Source organism: Myxine glutinosa, chromosome 11 (assembly GCF_964187855.1).
Source record: "Myxine glutinosa chromosome 11, kmMyxGlut1.1, whole genome shotgun sequence".
Classification (NCBI taxonomy): Eukaryota; Metazoa; Chordata; class Myxini; order Myxiniformes; family Myxinidae; genus Myxine; species Myxine glutinosa.
In genome coordinates, this window is record NC_136271.1 from 37,824,836 (window position 1) to 37,842,621 (window position 17,786).

Sequence of the window (17,786 nt, forward strand, 5' to 3'; positions counted from 1 at the left end):
AATCAAGTATCCTTTAATGTGCACAAAGTATATTGAGACTAAGGTGACTAAAACAGATTTACATAAATGTAAAACACTCATGATGACTGGTGTTTTGAATGGCCAGATTAATACAAATTCCCGAAGATATCATGTGATCATATGGGTACTGAAGCTTGTAAACAGAACATACCAGAACTTGTTGAAATGCTCTGGCTAGATAAATGCTCTGGCTAGATAAATGCTCTGGCTATCCAAGAACTTATTTTCAATGGAAAACCCCAACAGATTTTTAGAGCAGAAAAGGCCCTGTCCCGATAAAAGTATTTCAGGAGGGAGTGGTTTGAGGTAAGGCACTCTGCATGGGATGAGCAGTCAAAAGAAGTTGTTGGACTGGCCGATTCCTCTTCCGAAAGGATTTTACGTGATGTATTTGACCGACTGGTCACACGCGTTAGAAGGTGGCAGCCTGACATCACAGCAGCGCTGCTGGGCTCATGCCATAAAATACACGGATGGTCCCATGATGAAATTCAGGGAACGCTTCTGAACTCAACAGATGCTAGTAGAGGGCCTCCCCTGTTGTCCAGAGATTTGAATCCCGAAATATATATATTTTTATTGAAATAACGTTGTTATACTTCTGGACGAGCAATTTAGAATACTAATAACCGAGCAGGCTGCACACAGTTTGTGTGTTGAATGCTGGGGTGTGCTTTGTACCAGGCATGAATGCAGAGACTGATAGTTTGTGGAGAAGGATAAAATCCCAGACATCAAATATCTGGATATTCTTCCCGAAACGTGTAACAGATTCATATGAAAGTGGAAAAACCGGCTGTGATGTAATTTTCTCAGTTATATATGTTCTTTTTGCACTTGTTTTTTTGTACTCTGTCAAAGCGTCTTTGGGCTTCTTGAAAAGCGCTATATAAAATAAATGTATTATTATTATTATTATATAGTGCCTTCAGAAAATATTCACACCCCATGACTTTTCTCACATTTTGTTGAGTTACAGACTGAATTTAAAATGGATAAAATTGAGATTTTTTGTCACTAATGTGCACATAATACCCCCATAATGTCAAAGTGGAAATAAAAAAAAAGATTTTTTAAACAAAATAATTAAAAATGAACCACATAAATATCTAATTTACATAATTATTCAACCCCTTGAGTCAATACTTGATAGAAGTGCCTTTGGCAGCGATTACGGCTTTGAGTCTGCTTTGGTATGTGTAACGATTTGGTATGTGTAACGAGATGTGTTAATCAGCTTAACACATCTCGATTTGGGGAGATTCTCCCATTCTTCCTTGCAGATTTGCTCAAGCACTGTCAAGTTGAATGGAGAGCATCCTTGAATGTTTGTATTGTTTTGGGTTGTGGATCAGCCATTTGGAGAGGTTCTGAGCTGAAAGGATCAAAACTTCGATGAAAAACGGTGACCAGCTGATGCTTGATCTGAGCATTGGGAAATCAGTCAATTGCTTAAAAGTTACGGTTATAACGTCAAATAAAATAGGTTTTACAAGTACTTACAAGTATATAATATCGTATATCTATATGTGTATATATATACATATACATACATATATATATATATATATATTGTTGCGGATATGGGACTTGGCCTCAATATCCGCTTGTAAATACTCCCCTATTTCCCCAATACTCCCCAACTATCCCCAATCCCCCATTCCCTAGTCCCATTGCCTGTAAATAACACTCTGTAGAACCGACCTTCCCCTTTTTCCCCCATTAAATGTCGTGCCCAGGTCCACCGCATCTCACGTAGACAACTTTCGGACATCTTGCTAGTTATTCTTAGTCTATGTCAGTTAAGGACTCGTTTCCATTAATTCTGACTCTTCGTTGCACCAGAATGTGATTATATGGCACCAGTAGTGAGTTTAGGACCTTCCCATACCTCCTCCCATCTTCTTCCCCAAACAACAACTACAACAACAACTACAACAACAACTACAACAACTACAACAACGGCGCGGCGCGGGGGAGTGTGCGTCCTCACACCGGCTCGGTTAGCCGCCATTGACCATGCGCTCCGACGGGTTTACCACGAAGGGGCTCCTTGTCAGCCCCTCGTCAAGGGCGGAGCCGGTAACCCCCCCGCACGCACCCAATGAGAAGCAACGGGCCGATTCCATCTGGGGCGGAGCTAACGAGCCGAGGGCGTGTCACTCCCCGCCGGATATACGCGGCCACTTACCGGACGTGACGTCAGATGCGCCCCCAGCTTGAGAAGACGAGCCACCACCTCCGAGCGCTGTGACCTTCCCGCATCTTTGGACTGGACCGGGTCGATTCTGTCCCTGAGCCAAGAGTGCACCTTGAGCCATCGACCAACCCGCCTTTCCTTGCCATCAATCCCCGTGTGAGTCAGTTTTGTCCTGTTTATCTGTGGTCTGTCGGGAATAAGATAAGTGTGTCTAAGTGCCTATCTTTCTATGCTGTCCCTCTTGTCGTTGTAATCTGACCTTCCGCCCTAATATAACCTCCTCCGGAGGTCTTGAGAACCGTATCCCTGGTGTCGTGTCATTTTAATCCCAGCCGTTGTGTCCTTTTCCTTCATTGATTTAGCGTAGAGCGACTCGGCAACGTTCGAGTATAATCGGGTAACTTGTGCGGACACGGCGGCCATTCCGCTCGGCCCACCCTAACATCAAAGTCGTGTCGGTAACAATATATATATATATATATGTGCGTTTGTATGTACAGTCGTGGCCAAAAATGTTGGAACCCTTGCACTTTTTTCAAATAACTCACAATGTTCTCTAAAAATAAGTTGAAATTGACAAAAGTATTTGGTCTCCACAATTCTTTGCTTCACTGTTAATATTACAGAACCTTTGTTTTTATTACAGAACAGAACTGAACTTATTATTACAGAACCTAATATTACAGAATGACCTTCGATGGAGACCCAGCCTTCTGACACTGGGTTAAACATTGTGCTCCAAAACGCCTTGGTAATCTCCTTATTTCATGTTGCCAGGCACACATTCAAGACACCCAGTGCCAGAGGCAGCACAACAACTGCAAAACATCACTGAACCTCCTCCATGTTTGAATGAAGGGAAGGTGTTCTTTTCTTTGAAGGCTTCATTTTGTTTTCTGTAAACATAGAGATTATGTGCTTTACCAAAAAGCTCTAATTTGGTCTCATCTGTCCACAGGACATTCTCCCAAAAGGATTTTGGCTTGTCCAGGTGTGTTTTGGAAAAGTCGAGTCGGGCTTTGTTAGCAGTGGGGTCCTCCTGGGTCTCCTACCATAGAACCCCCTTTCATCGAGTTGGCGACGGATGGTGTGAGTTGAAACTGTCGTACCTTGTGTCTGAAGGTCACCTTGAATCTGTTTGGCAGTTGATCCAGGTGCGTTCTTCACCATTCGAACAATTTTCAATCTTCGTTCGATCAAGTTTTCTCTTGCGGCCACGTCCAGGGAGGTTGGCTACAGTACCATGGGCCTTAGACTTCCTGATAACATTGCGTACGGTGGACACAGGAACATCAAGATCTCTGGAGATGGACTTGTAGCCTTGAGATTGTCCATGCTTGGCTACAATCTTGTGTCTGACCTCCTCAGACAATTCTCTGGTTTTCTTTCCTTTCTCCATTGCTCAGTGTGGTGCACACAGTGACACAAAACAGCAGAATGACTCCTTTTCTCTATTCAAACTGGTTGAATGAGTGATTTTTAAATTGCAGGAACCTGCAATTTGCCAACTTGCAATTTGCCAAATTGCCAACCTGCAATTCACCACAGGTGTTTTCAATTCCAAAGTAAAGAGAATCATATGCTTGAGTGAAAGTGCCAAAAACTATATACAGTATAGCATATTTCAAAAAGTTGTGGATGGATTATGACAAAATTTGGTGGATGAGTTGGGTAATTATCCACCAAAATTTGGTGGATCTAATTATTTCTAACAACTTAATAAAAGGTGCCAATAATATTTTCCAGGCCATTTTAGGATTTCTGTGTGGAATAAGGAGGAGAAGATTTAGTAATTTTTTCAGCCTTTTTGTTTTGTTCCACTGCAAACCAAAGAAATACAAATGTGGATACCAAAATATTTTTTAATTTCTCCAATTTTCTGGAAGAAATGGTGCATTATTTGAAAAAAGTGCAAGGGTGCCAATATTTTTGGCCACGACTGTACATCTTTGTAAGTTAGAACATTATTTTTCGTATACCTTAGAATACCCACATAGATGAGTCTTTTGTTGAGTCTTTTTTTAATACTAGGTCGAAGCCTGTATGAGAGCTAACACATAAAACATGTAACAAAGGAAGCAGGAGATGAGGGGAGAGAGAGTGGGAAGCACAACAACAGTACTTATTTTTTTTACAATAGTACAACAGTACAATATTTTTGGCCACGACTGTATATGAGTATGCATGTATGTATAAGTATGTGTATATATATATATATATACACACATATATACATATATATATATATATATATATATATATATTGTAACGAATTTGAGAAAGTGTAAAGGATGTGAGAATTATGGTTTTGTTGTGTGGAAATGTCACCCTCCATAATGTAAAGAAAGGTCGAAGCTCGTCCTCTTAGTTAATTGCATAAACCTACACGCAGGGCACCATATATCCTTTTAAATAGTTAGTCCCTTATTCTATGTAGTTTAAGACTGTGTTTCCCAATAGTTTGACTCTTCATTGCACCGAATTAAATAAGAGTAGGTCCCATCTGCAAAGTGTCTGGTTTGGATGGTTTTCGCCGCAAATGGACTCCATTGAGCACGCGGTCGGTTGGAAGAAGAAAGGCGGGTCTCCACCTCGTCATAGAGGGGAGGAGTGAGCCAGCCCCGAACAACCAACCAGGTATAAGGGGTTTGGCTTGAGAGGGCGGAGAGAGAACGCTTGGGGGAGGTTCGCAAAGGTTCAAGGGTGGGGCTTATATAACCCGCGGGAGACGCCCCCACCAAGAGAGATACGCTGAAGATGAGCAGGTGTGCCCAGGCCGCCGTGATACGTGCCGCGCTGCAGGAAATACAGACCGAAGGCAACGCAAGGAGCGCGCGAAGCAGCAGTGCGGAGAAGGGAACTTCGCCCGCGCAGTTTGGGACCGCGGGAGTTCGCACGACCGCGGCTCGGCTTCTTGACGGTGGTGCCTTCTGGCCCGACCGTGCCCAGTCCCCGCTGCACCTTCCTTGCCTCTCAAAGCCATCCATCTCCAAGCCATTCATTCCTGCCTGCATTTCCCCGTGTAAGTGTGAATGTTCATCTGTCTTTCACGTTGTCCTGGGTTTATTAATTAAGCTTGTATAGGTAAGCTAATGATTTCACTGTGTCTCCTGCTCCTTCCATTTCCCTGTATATAACCTTGACTGCTCTTTTTGCTTTGGCTTGTGTGAATAATTAATAAATCCTGTTATTCCTCCGTACTTCTTCTTCTTCTTCATTCTCGTTCGGTCGCTTTAGTGGTTTCAATATTGAGTGTACGTGGTGCGATTCGGCCAACGTTCAGGATCGGGTTTAGTGAAGGATAACGACTCGAACTTCGGGTTGCTAAAAACCGCTCGGCAACTAGACCATCCAAACCGGGGTTCGAGCGGTACTTGTCTCCCTAGTCTGCGGAGGGACGGATAAAGGTATTCGGGATAAACCCTGGACCCATAACCCTGATCCGTTCCATCCCGCGGAATAGCGTTACAAGTGCCAGGAGCGGCGACGGCCAGGTAACGGACAAGGGGTTAACCCCCCTTGCTAACGGGAGAGCCGTCATTCCATATCCGTAACAATTGGTAGTCAGGAGTTGGGATTCGAACCTGGGACTAAATTTATTTAGCCCAAATTTTGGACACCAATTGTACTATTGGCCGTAACAATTGGTGTCTGGGCGTGAGATTCGAGGCTCGAACCAAATTTTTTATAACATCCAAAAATCTGGTCGAAATTACGAGCGGCCGAAATTTTGTTTAACATCCCAAATTGAGTCGTGCCATGGACAATCAAGGCGATCGGATGCAGGTGGGTGAACTAGAAGAGGGGTTAGGGGTAACCCAGGACCACAGGGAAGAAATGGAGGAGAGCAATGAGGAGGTGGTTGAGGAAGTTTCAGGTGCACAAAATGGCGCCCTCGCGCACGTGGTTGGAGAGGCGCAAAATGGCGCCTCGCACAAGCGCGCGGTAGCCAAGCCCGCTGTACCAGCGGGCTTTAACATGCAGCCGTTTGACATGCAGCAGTTCATGGCACGGTTCAGCGAATATATGGCAGAGTTGAAGTGCGACAACGAAAAAAGAAGCAGGGAAATGAAAGAAATGGAAGACAGAGCGAGGGCTGATAGTGAGCGATTGAGGGACCAAGCGAGGGCTAATAGTGAGCGAATGAGGGACGAAGCGAGGGCTGATAGTGAGCGAATGAGGGATGAAGCGAGGGCTAATAGTGAGCGAATGAGGGACGAAGCGAGGGCTGATAGTGAGCGATTGGGGGGCCAAATGAGGTACGAAGCGAGGGGTACTAGTGGGCAATTAAGAGACGGGTTAAACAATATGGGAAATAAATTTGAGGGGTTAGACAAGAAATTTGAAGGGTTAGACAACGGGATAAAAGAGGTAAAGAATGGGTTAACGGAGCTAGAAGATAAGATGGAAGGCAAATTGCGGGAGATAGGGGAGCAATCCGCCCGGGAAATCAAACGGATGGGGAACCAGATAGAGGAGGGGAAAATCGGGTTCGAAGGTAAACTGGATGCTCAGAGGGATGAATTAGAACAAATGAGGGCGGCATCTACTAAAGAGATGGGAGAAATGGGGGAGGAGATAAGACGAGGTGTGGGTGAGGATGTCTCGGGGGTATGCGAGGAGGTAAAGCGAGGTGAGAAGCGTATGGAGAAAGAGGTGAGGAATAATACGGCTAGGTTACAGGGGGGCATAGAGGGTCTGATGAGGGGAGTAGAACAGCTGACGGTGGGACAAAAGGAACTAGTGGACCAAGTGGAAAAGAACACTGCAATAATCGGGGGGTTAAAAGCGACACAAAAAGACATCAAAAATGAATTAATAGCGACAAAGAAGGAATGTCAGATGGTACATGAGGGGTTGACGAAGAGGTTGGACGAGGTGACAGAAGTAATGGAGACGAAGGACCGGGAGGTGAGGACGCACATAGAAACTGTCAAGGTGGCCTTAGAGGATGAAATTAAGGGGGCGCACCGGGAAATGAAGGAGGTAAAAGAAAAATTAGAGGAAGTGGAAGAGGGGGTGAGTGAAATTAAGAAGAGACGGAGGGAAACTAAGAGGGAGATAAAGGAGGAGGTGATGGAATATGTCCAAGGTCGGTGCTCAAATCGTGATGGTGTGCTTGCTAACCAAATAAAGAGTTTGCAGGTGGCGAAGGAGGTGCGGAGACGAGGTGCCAAGGTGAGTGGCGATATACGCGGCAATGTATATGGTGTGAGGGGAGCTTCAGTCGGCTTGGGGGTTGGTTTGGACCCGGGTGTTCGTGAGAGGCCGCTGGTAAAGTGTCCGACAGGTGCAGAGTGTGAAGGAGGAGGTGTGCGAGAATGTCCGACTATGGGGTGTGTGAGGAAAAAGTGCGCACCGAGGAGTGAGTGTGCTGTCGAGAGTGAGTTGGTCGTAGCGCGTGTGCGAGGGGGCACATGGAAGCGCGTAGTGGGGAGTGTTACAGAGGATGTAACGGGAGAGTGTGCGCAAGAGGATGCGCGAGAAAGGTGTGTAACGGACGGGTGCATGAGTACAGAGTGCGCTGTCAAAAGTAAGGGTGAATGCGCGACCGAGTGTGGTGGTGAAAGTAGCGAGAGTGTCACGGAGCGTGAGTTGGTTGTGGCAGGTGAGAGAGGATGTACACCTGGGATGGAAGGATGCACACCTGGAATGGTAGAGCGCGTATGGGAATGCACACTGGAGTTGGTAGTGAGGCACGTGATTGGGTGTGCGGAGGAGAGCACACCTGTGGTTGTCACAGAGGAGGTGACCGAGGAGGGGGCGCGAAGAGGTGTGTTGGTGAGGTGTGCGAACGACGAGTGTGTGCAAAGGTGTGCAGTAGTCAGGTGTGTGACAAAGTCTGTGAGCGGAATGAGTGTACCTGGGTGTGTAAGAGAAGGTGCAATGACGAGGAGCATGGGAACGGCTGGATGTATGAGCAAAGAACGGAACGCGGGGTGTAAGCATGCAAGGGGAGCATCGACGCTAACCGGGTTAGCAGTTAGAGCCACTTATAGTCGAAGCGGGCCCTCGGCTCGTGCCGGGGTTTGCGTGCAGCGGGGACCCGCGGGGATCGTGACCGCGGCGGTTTCGAAAGAACCGCCGTGCGGGATCCACGCCGGGCCTTGCTCTGAACGGCCGCGTCCGTGCTCCACTAAGCGGAGCGGGCGGCCCGGTAGGAAGGGTCGTCATGGCGACCCCTTTCTGTTGAGGCGTTCCGGCAGGGCGAGATCAGGCCATTGGACGGCTCCGTGCCGAGATGGTGCGTGGGATCTCGGCCCGAGTAAACCTCCTTCCCTGCACCGAAGGCCGGACGGATCCAACCGCCGGCACCAAACAACCCGCATTCATTGCTCGGCTTCGCGAAGCCGAGCTTTGGAGATGAATTGGCGCACCGAGAGGCTCAAGTGAGTAGACGGGTGATGATGATAGTGTTTTGGACCCGAAATTGAAAATAGTGGATATGATTGGCAGAGATGATTGGCAGATATGATTGACAGATGATTGGCAAATTTTGATTAGTTGGAATTTGGATGGGCCAAATGTGGTAGTGAGAGATGCCCGATGTGGTGGGATGGCAACTCTGCCATCCCTCACAGCGGGGGCAAAGGAGCAGTAGCTATGGGGTTGGCAGTGAAAACTAGCCCGGGAGGGTTAGGATATAGTGTGTAGGGACCTAGAGATGACCATAGGTAACGTTAAGGTTAGGTAGCAACATTGAACCGGTAGTGGGGACATAGAGAGGGTAGTTGGATGATAATGATGAGGGAGCGCAATAATGTAAGGGGCGACGGGGAAGCGCGAGTTTTAGCAGGGCACCAAGTAGATTAGATGATGCCGTGTGAGTGTTGGAGGTGTATTCAGAAGTGTATTGTGAAAAGTGTATGAATGAGTGTTGATATCGAGCAAATGAGGAATTGCGGGGCAATGCTCGGGAGAGATGTGTGTGTGACCGTGGGAGAATTTGGGTGCCTGAGGCAATGGTGTTTGAGGATCGAAAGTGAATTGAGCGTGGCAGTGTATGGAGCAGTGGGTGAGGAACGATTGAGATTGCACAGGTGTGCAACTGAACAGGTGTATGGAGCAGTGTATGAACGAGTGATGGTGATGTGCATTGTGTTGACCAAATGGTCCAGGGAGGAAGGAGGGTGCAGGTGGCACCAGGTGATTGCACAGGTGTGCAACTACAGGTGAATGGAAAATGGTTGTGTGGATACATGGAGTGTGGAATATATGGAGTATGGATGGATGGGCGTGGAGTGAGTATGGTGGAAACTGTGGAGTGGAGTGGATGGTGCGAAGGTGTGGATGGGGGAAAGGAGGATGGACCCCCATCACGAATACCCGGGGAGGGTAGTGTAAGTGTTAGGTAGAGGGTACAGGTAAATTGTGGTTGGATATTGGCATCTGTGGTGCGTGTGGAAGAATGGAGTTTGGATTGGTGCATTAGTGTCGTGGAAATGGCTGGGCGTGTGGCCTGTTAGTGTGTGTAGTTGAATGGGCACTCCACCACTGTGAGGATGTCGGCCAGGTGAGGCCGCAGGTGGGCTCTGGGAGCCGGTAGAGTTGTGGATGGGGCCCGAGGATCCGGAGGACGGACCCGGGTAGCCCAGTGCCAGAGGGCACTGAGGGGTGACAAAGCCAGTAGGGGCCTTCCCCAGTTAGATAGGTTAGGTGAGGAGCAGGTAAGCTCGGAGGCAACTACAGTGGTGGAGGTGTGCAGGTGGGTAGACCTGCTGGGAGAGCCACACGCCCCAGTCCTGAAATTGTGCAAGGGCACAGGGAGTTGAATCGGGGGAGTGAGACCCCAAATTGAGGATGCACCACAGTTTGGTCAATGGGAATTTGGTTCTTAAAACCGCAAAGAGTGTAAGAAGGCCAATGGTTTGGCAGGGAAAGGCCCCGGGTAGTGTAAAGTGTGTTAATGTCATTTAGAAGATAGTTAGGATTAAGAATCTCCTCGCACCATCTACATCCACTCACCCGAGGTGACGCTACTCCACACCATGCCATGGTTGTTTTGATTATTTTTATTGTGCAAATGTTTTGGAATGTGAGACACATCATGATGTGGGTGTGACATTGTGCTTTGTGTTCCATCTCTCCCTCCTTATGAGGATTGATGATGAGTTGGTGATGGCAAATTTTGGTTCGAGGGATTGTGGTGACGAATTTGGTATAGGGGAAATATGGGGGAGACCTGACAGTAGTGACGAATTTGTAAAGGTGTAGGTTTTTGTAAATATGGGGAGGGGCAAGGGGGGGTAGTGTAGGTCACATGTGGGGGGCGTACGGTAGGGACGAGCATTTCTCACTTCGCTCTCCGTACGCACCTCGCCTTGCATTGCCTTGTTTGACGTGTACCCTTGTGACCGTACCCCTCGCTCACCTGTCTTTTTCCCCCCCTTGTCTCCCACCCGAGGACTGTGCGCCACTGGGCGTCGAGGGGAGCGTGCGGAGGTCGCCTTGTGTGCCAGGACCCTCGCAACCAGCATGCATTGCATTGATGTACCACTTTATGGACCGCTGTTCTGCGGCCAAGTATCACTTGATGGACCCCAGGTTCTGGGTCAGGGCACCTCTGTTGGAGACCGGCCATAGTGGCCAGGTAATCTTGCTTGTGGACCTCGGTAAGGTGGCACCTATGCCCAACAGGTGGACCATCCTTAGTTTGCCCCTGTGGCCCTAAATAAAAAATGGACACTTTGTGCTTTTTATTTCCAAGTAGGCCGCATGAAGCAAGAAGACATCGGGAAGAACATCAGCCCAGCAGAGAAGGAGAAGACCACCACCAGTTGTTTTTTGTGTTTATTACAAACTGTAATGACTGTGCACTGTTTGGTGCATTTGGTGGTTGGTGCTTTTAGGTGCTTTGGTGTTATTGGTACTGGTGCATCGATGCAATGCGTGCTGTCTCCTCCCTCCCAACAGGAGTTTCCTTCTTTGTGTTTCCCTAAAAAGAACAAACACAGGTCCTGGGTTGCGTTGTAAATAAGGAATAACGTCACTGTAAATAATGCTCCCCACCATAAATGTATAGTTTGAAAACAATTCCGGAATTCGGTTAGCTGTGGGCGCAAATCTGTTAGGCAGGGTGCAATGCAGCAGGGGGACATACTTAATTGTGTTTTAAAATTGTCGCACTCAGGGTCAGGTTGATTGTAGAGGGAACTACACCTACGTGCACTAAATGTAAAGTTTTATAGGCCCGAGTCGGGCCTGAAGGAAGGAGGGTGCAATGCAACGAATTTGAGAAAGTGTAAAGGATGTGAGAATTATGGTTTTGTTGTGTGGAAATGTCACCCTCCGTAATGTAAAGAAAGGTCGAAGCTCGTCCTCTTAATTAATTGCATAAACCTACACGCAGGGCACCATATATCCTTTTAAATAGTTAGTCCCTTATTCTATGTAGTTTAAGACTGTGTTTCCCAATAGTTTGACTCTTCATTGCACCGAATTAAATAAGAGTAGGTCCCATCTGCAAAGTGTCAGGTTTGGATGGTTTTCGCCGCAAATGGACTCCATTGAGCACGCGGTCGGTTGGAAGAAGAAAGGCGGGTCTCCACCTCGTCATAGAGGGGTTGGAGTGAGCCAGCCCCGAACAACCAACCAGGTATAAGGGGTTTGGCTTGAGAGGGCGGAGAGAGAACGCTTGGGGGAGGTTCGCAAAGGTTCAAGGGTGGGGCTTATATAACCCGCGGGAGACGCCCCCACCAAGAGAGATACGCTGGAGATGAGCAGGTGTGTCCAAGCCGCCGTGATACGTGCCGCGCTGCAGGAAATATGGACCGAAGGCAACGCAAGGAGCGCGTGAAGCAGCAGTGCAGAGAAGGGAACTTCGCCCGCGCAGTTTGGGACCGCGGGAGTTCGCACGACCGCGGCTCGGCTTCTTGACGGTGGTGCCTTCTGGCCTGACCGTGCCCAGTCCCCGCTGAACCTTCCTTGCCTCTCAAAGCCATCCATCTCCAAGCCATTCATTCCTGCCTGCATTTCCCCGTGTAAGTGTGAATGTTCGTCTGTCTTTCACGTTGTCCTGGGGTTTATTAATTAAGCTTGTATAGGTAAGTTAATGATTTCACTGTGTCTCCTGCTCCTTCCATTTCCCTGTATATAACCTTGACTGCTCTTTTTGATTTGGCTTGTGTAAATAATTAATAAATCCTGTTATTCCTCTGTACGTCTTCTTCTTCTTCATTCTCGTTCGGTCGCTTTAGTGGTTTCAATATTGAGTGTACGTGGCGCGATTCGGCCAACGTTCAGGATCGGGTTTAGTGAAGGATAATGACTCGAACTTCGGGTTGCTAAAAACCGCTCGGCAACTAGACCATCCAAACCGGGGTTCGAGCGGTACTTGTCTCCCTAGTCTGCGGAGGGATGGATAAAGGTATTCGGGATAAACCCTGGACCCATAACCCTGATCCGTTCCATCCCGCGGAATAGCATTACAAGTGCCAGGAGCGGCGACGGCCAGGTAACGGACAAGGGGTTAACACCCCTTGCTAACGGGAGAGCCGTCGTTCTGTATCCGTAACAATATATATATATACACATACAGACTTGGCATTTAATATGGAATATATATTTTTTCTTGACTTGGGTTTACTTTCTGAACTCGGTATATCAATCTGGTGAGTTTCTTTTACGCTTCGGTGATTTCTTTGTTAAAAGAACCATGTCACTGATTGTCTGTCGCAGCAAGAAGTCAATAACAAGATTATATCACAGGTGGCGTGACAAAATGTACGGACAGGTACATTTGACGATTGGCTTCACAATCGGGTATATAAGGGTTGTTGCGTTCTGTATTAGTGGAAAACAACTGCTGCACGTCTACAAAAGTTATTGCCGCTTCCCCTGGAAATGGTCCGTCAACTCGACAATGCTGTTTGTCATTTAGTGGTGGCTTTACGAAATTCCGGCATGAAATAGCATGCTATTGCTTGGCAGTATGGCATCACTCAAGGTCAGGTGTCAAATATCCTGAAACGAAATGCTCAGAGGGGTGTCCCTACTGCAATATCGAGGCCAGGACGTCCCCGCAGAACCACAAGAAGGGATGATCGCCAGCTGCACCGGTTAGTCCGCAATGGGCGTACCAAGTCAGCTAATCGGCTTAGGGCTGAGTGGCAGCAACTGACAAATGTGCCTGTATACAGAAGGCTCGTCAACCAACGACTGGTTCAAGCAGGCTATCGTGTCAGGCGTCCCCTGAGAAAGCCACGTCTGACCAGACAACACCGCCAGCGCCTATTGCATTGGGCCAGAGAGCACCGTCAATGGCAGCCAGGACACTGGAATCACGTGATCTTCAGTGACGAGTCTAGATTTCTGGTCTATCGTCAAGATGGCCGCGTCCGAGTGCGCAGACAAGTGCATGAAGCCTACAACGAAGATTGTATAGTGCCAAGAGTCCAAGCTGGAGGTGTTGGGGTGACCGTTTGGGCTGCTTTTCAGGCAGGGGGCAAAACTGACCTGGTTGTTCTGAATGGAAACCTGAACCAGTTCAAGCACAGGGCCATTCTGGAAGAAACATTGCTTCCATTTGTTCGTGCAGCCTTTCGAGGAAACTTTGCCTTCCAAGATGACAATGCACGGCGTCATCGTGCTCGCATGATCCAACACTTTCTTGCTGACCGTGGTGTAGAGCGCATATGAAGTGGCCTGCCATGTCCCCGGATATGAATCCGATAGAGAACTTGTGGGCAGAATTAACGCGTCAAATCGACAACTTGGACCAGCAGCCTGCCTCTGTGCGTGAATTGCAGCAGGCTATTGTAACTGCATGGCAAGCGATTCCTGTCCAAACCTTGGCAAATCTCATGAACAGCATGCCTCAACGTGTACGTGCTCTCCTGAATGCTCGTGGGGGTTACATGAAGTACTGAACTGTAATTTTACTGTCCGTAATTCCAGTCGTAATTTAACTTTTGTTTTTGTTAAAAAAAAAATTGGCTAATGTGCAAAATAAAGAGATACTTCTGGAAAACGCACAGAAGTTTAACACAGTACTGTCCGTGAATTGAGTTTGATATCAGTTGACATCACTTTCAAGGATCAATTTATTTGCTTCGAAATGTCAAATGTGGTTTTTGTTTCTTTTAAAGGTCACATTAACAAAATGTAGAATAATTTCAACATAATTCCAATGAACTTTTGGTTCTAAGTCATCTTGAAAAGTAAGTTCACCCTCACAAAAAAAATATTCCATATTAAATGCCAAGTCTGCATATATATATATATATCTTACTATAATTCACCAAATGTCCGTCCGTCTGTCTGTCTGTCCGTTCGAATGTACCGCAAAAACGGCTGAACCCATCGCAACGATATTTTGGTTGGGTAATCCTGGGATCTCCTGGAGTAAAATAGGGTATATTGTTTTTCCAATTTCAGCTTTGGCCTCCAGCATTTTCAGGTTTGGACTCCCGCATAACGTTATTTTCCCAGGTGCCACACAAACGGCTGCACCGATCGCTGCACAGCTACGCTGCACAGCTGCACCGATCGGCTACACCGATCGGACTCGGTGACCTCGTACAAAGACCTTTTATAAGGACATGGGTTGAATGCCTGCTTGAGAGAATGCCAACCCCCTCCCCACCATCACGGTCGTCTCTCCAACTCACAATCCCACAAGATATGCGGAAAGGACGACCCAAAACCAGTTATCTTCTTTTTGATTCGTATATAACCATCATTAAAAGTAAATAATGACCTCGGCCAAAGTTCAAATGACGTGAGTTTAATCTCTACATGAGAGAATTCCACTTAGCTATTCGGGCGGTGTATGCGCTAACAGATCGCTGTCTTCATCGATCTTGCCAAGGCCGTAACACCTATCGGCTCAAAATCCTTTTAACTGTTGATTTGGTAGTTTTTACAATGAAGGAAACATTAATAATGTTGTTAAAATTTTATTTTGTGATTAATTTGTGATTGGAGTTATGTTGTTTGGAATGAAAAAAGAGATATCGAGTTCAAGTAAATGACGACATGCCGTGATAGTTTCTACCTTCTAAATGTGAACTTCACGGATCGCCATATGCAGATTCGCCACGGACCCACGATCGATGTTTCTATTCGTGAACGTACTTGTTTGTTTGCGAACGGGTACGTTTTTCATGGACGTTCTTCACGAACTTGCTGTCCATGTCTGACGTGCGACTGAGGGTGCTACAGGAATGTGGAATTTATTGGTTTCATGTTTTAGCATTCGCCGTGTCTGCATTGCCTGTTTGCTTCTGGCCTCCCACCCGTGCATAGCGTAGCACGGGCATCTCACTAGTATATATAAAACCAAAACAAAAAATAGATTTTTATACATACACGTGTGTATATATGTACATGTGTATATATGTATATGTGTGTGTGTGTGTGTGTGTGTGTGTGTGTGTATATATATATGTATGTGTATATGTGTGTATGTGTGTGTGTGTGTGTGTGTGTGTGTGTATGTGTGTATGTGTGTGTCTGTGGGTGTGTGTGTATTTGTTGTTAGTCCAGCTTCCTTCCTGGGACTACAGCGCAGTAATTGGTTTTTATTTTGTTTATGCATGGCTGAAACTCGTTTTATTCATGACACGTGGAAGATGCTTTTAGAAGTGTCATTTGCGCCACTGGTGGGAGATTTTTTTTTTTTGCGTCCATGAAAAACCGCGAATTTGTGTGGCACAGTCCTGGGAATGTAAAAGCAGGTTGCATTTTATCAACTGTGAATACCCGAGGTCCGCGAATGTTGGGACCACGAATGTTGGGGTCCTACTGTAGGCCACAGATCGCTGTAGCGATCACTCCTGAAAATAATAAAAAATAACCTGTGTTGCATGCATTAAGCAAAAAAATTAAGCGTTTATATTGTTAGGATAAATCCAATTGCACTGGGCCTGGGCTGACACCAGAGGCTTGAAGCCTACTATGAGCCTTGAGGCCTACTATGAGCCTACTACTTCACAAAATGCCAGACATATGATTTTTTTCAGGTTAAAATTGTAGGTGGAGCCAGTTGTCTAACCAATGGGTACAGAGCTGTAATACATACCAACATACGCCATGGATCCATTACAGTAGAAGAAGCACCTTTAGAGGCCATTTTTCCCTGCAGAGCAGGGGTTGGCCTTTTTCGGGCACCCTGGTCCCCTTTTTGAAGCAATGTTTTATGGCCGGATGCCCTTCCTGCCGCCAACCCTGTTAGTCGCCTCTTGCAACAAACACAGAATTACCAGTGAACTGGTACTCAATGTGCCGACCTCTGAAGGATGACAGACTGAGTCAACCCCCCTGGCATTAATTCAGTGATCAACCGGGATTGCGAACCCAGGATCCTAGGATCCCAAGCCATCACCATAACCGCTAAGCCAAGATCCATTACAGTAGGATAAAACAAAAATACTTCAAATGCATTTTGAGTGAATGCGGCTAATGGGAGAGAAGGGGGGAGGGGGGAGGGAGAGAGAGGAAGAGATAGGGAGAGAGGGAGATAGAGAGAGAGAGAGAGAGAGAGAGAGAGAGAGGGGTGGGGGGTGAGAGAGAGAGACAAGGTGGAGGGGAGGGAGGGGGGGGGGGTGGGAGAGAGAGGAGAGAGAGGGGAAAAAAATCCTGCATTAAAAAAAAAGTGCATTTGATCTTCTGTATTTTTCACCGGACTTGGTGGTGTGATGATTTGAGCATCTGGTCTGAGTCTGGTAGGTCAGCACTTCAAACCCCTATCATAGTGTTACCAAAGACTAAAAATGGTACGTGCTGCTTCCTTGTTTGACGCTCAGCATTTACAAGGATAAGTGCACCATGAGGAGGAAATCCCCATCGGTTGGCATCCATGAGGAGGAAATTTTTCCTTAGGAAATGCCCTGCTGAGTGTGGTGAGAAAGGCGACGCGATCGTTGTGATGTCTCTGGCACCCAGAGTGCCTTGGGAAATGCGGCTTTCAAACTCAATGGCCGTGTTTGTTTCATCTAAAAGTCCTGCGTTGTCTCGTCTAACAACGACCAACGTTGTCTCGTCTAACAACGACCAACGTTGTCTCGTCTTTTTTCCAAACACTTATGATCTTCCCCTTTTCAAAAAGCAGATTCTCTGCTTTCTCAAAAACTCTTAGACTATTCTCTCCTTCTTTACTTTTCTATCAATGCAGCTCTTTTATTTGGCCTGGCCTCGATGAGGACGACAGTCTGTGCCTGGAGCCTTCCACATAAAAAAAATATAAAAAACTCTGTCTTGTGTATTCGTTTTTTTGTCTACGTATGTGAGATGTATGATGTGTGACAACTCCACTATGAGCTTAAGATAGTCAAAAAAAAAAATGCCTGGAGTTATTCAAAGTATTGACAAAAGTCTTCGGTAGCTTATTCTTTTAATGATGGAGAAAAAAAAAAAAAACCAAAAAAAAAAAACCTGGTGTTGGGCTAGCGGCTAGGGTGCCGGCTTAGGATCCTAGGATCCTGGGTTCGAATCCCGGTCAATCGCTGAATTAACACCAGGGGGGTTGACAGCCTGTCATCCTTCCGAGGTCGGCTAATTGAGTACCAGTTCACTGGTAATTCCCTTTTTGTCGTTAAAGGCGGCAAAAAGGGTTGGCGTCAGGAAG

General features: G+C 46.8%; 1 protein-coding gene across 1 annotated transcript in view; it reads right to left on the reverse strand.

The window, feature by feature from the left end:
- COL22A1 (collagen type XXII alpha 1 chain) overlaps window positions 1–17,786 on the reverse strand; it is a 283,216-nt gene that overhangs the window by 124,653 nt on the left and 140,777 nt on the right. The gene's annotated exons all lie outside the window — the stretch shown is intronic.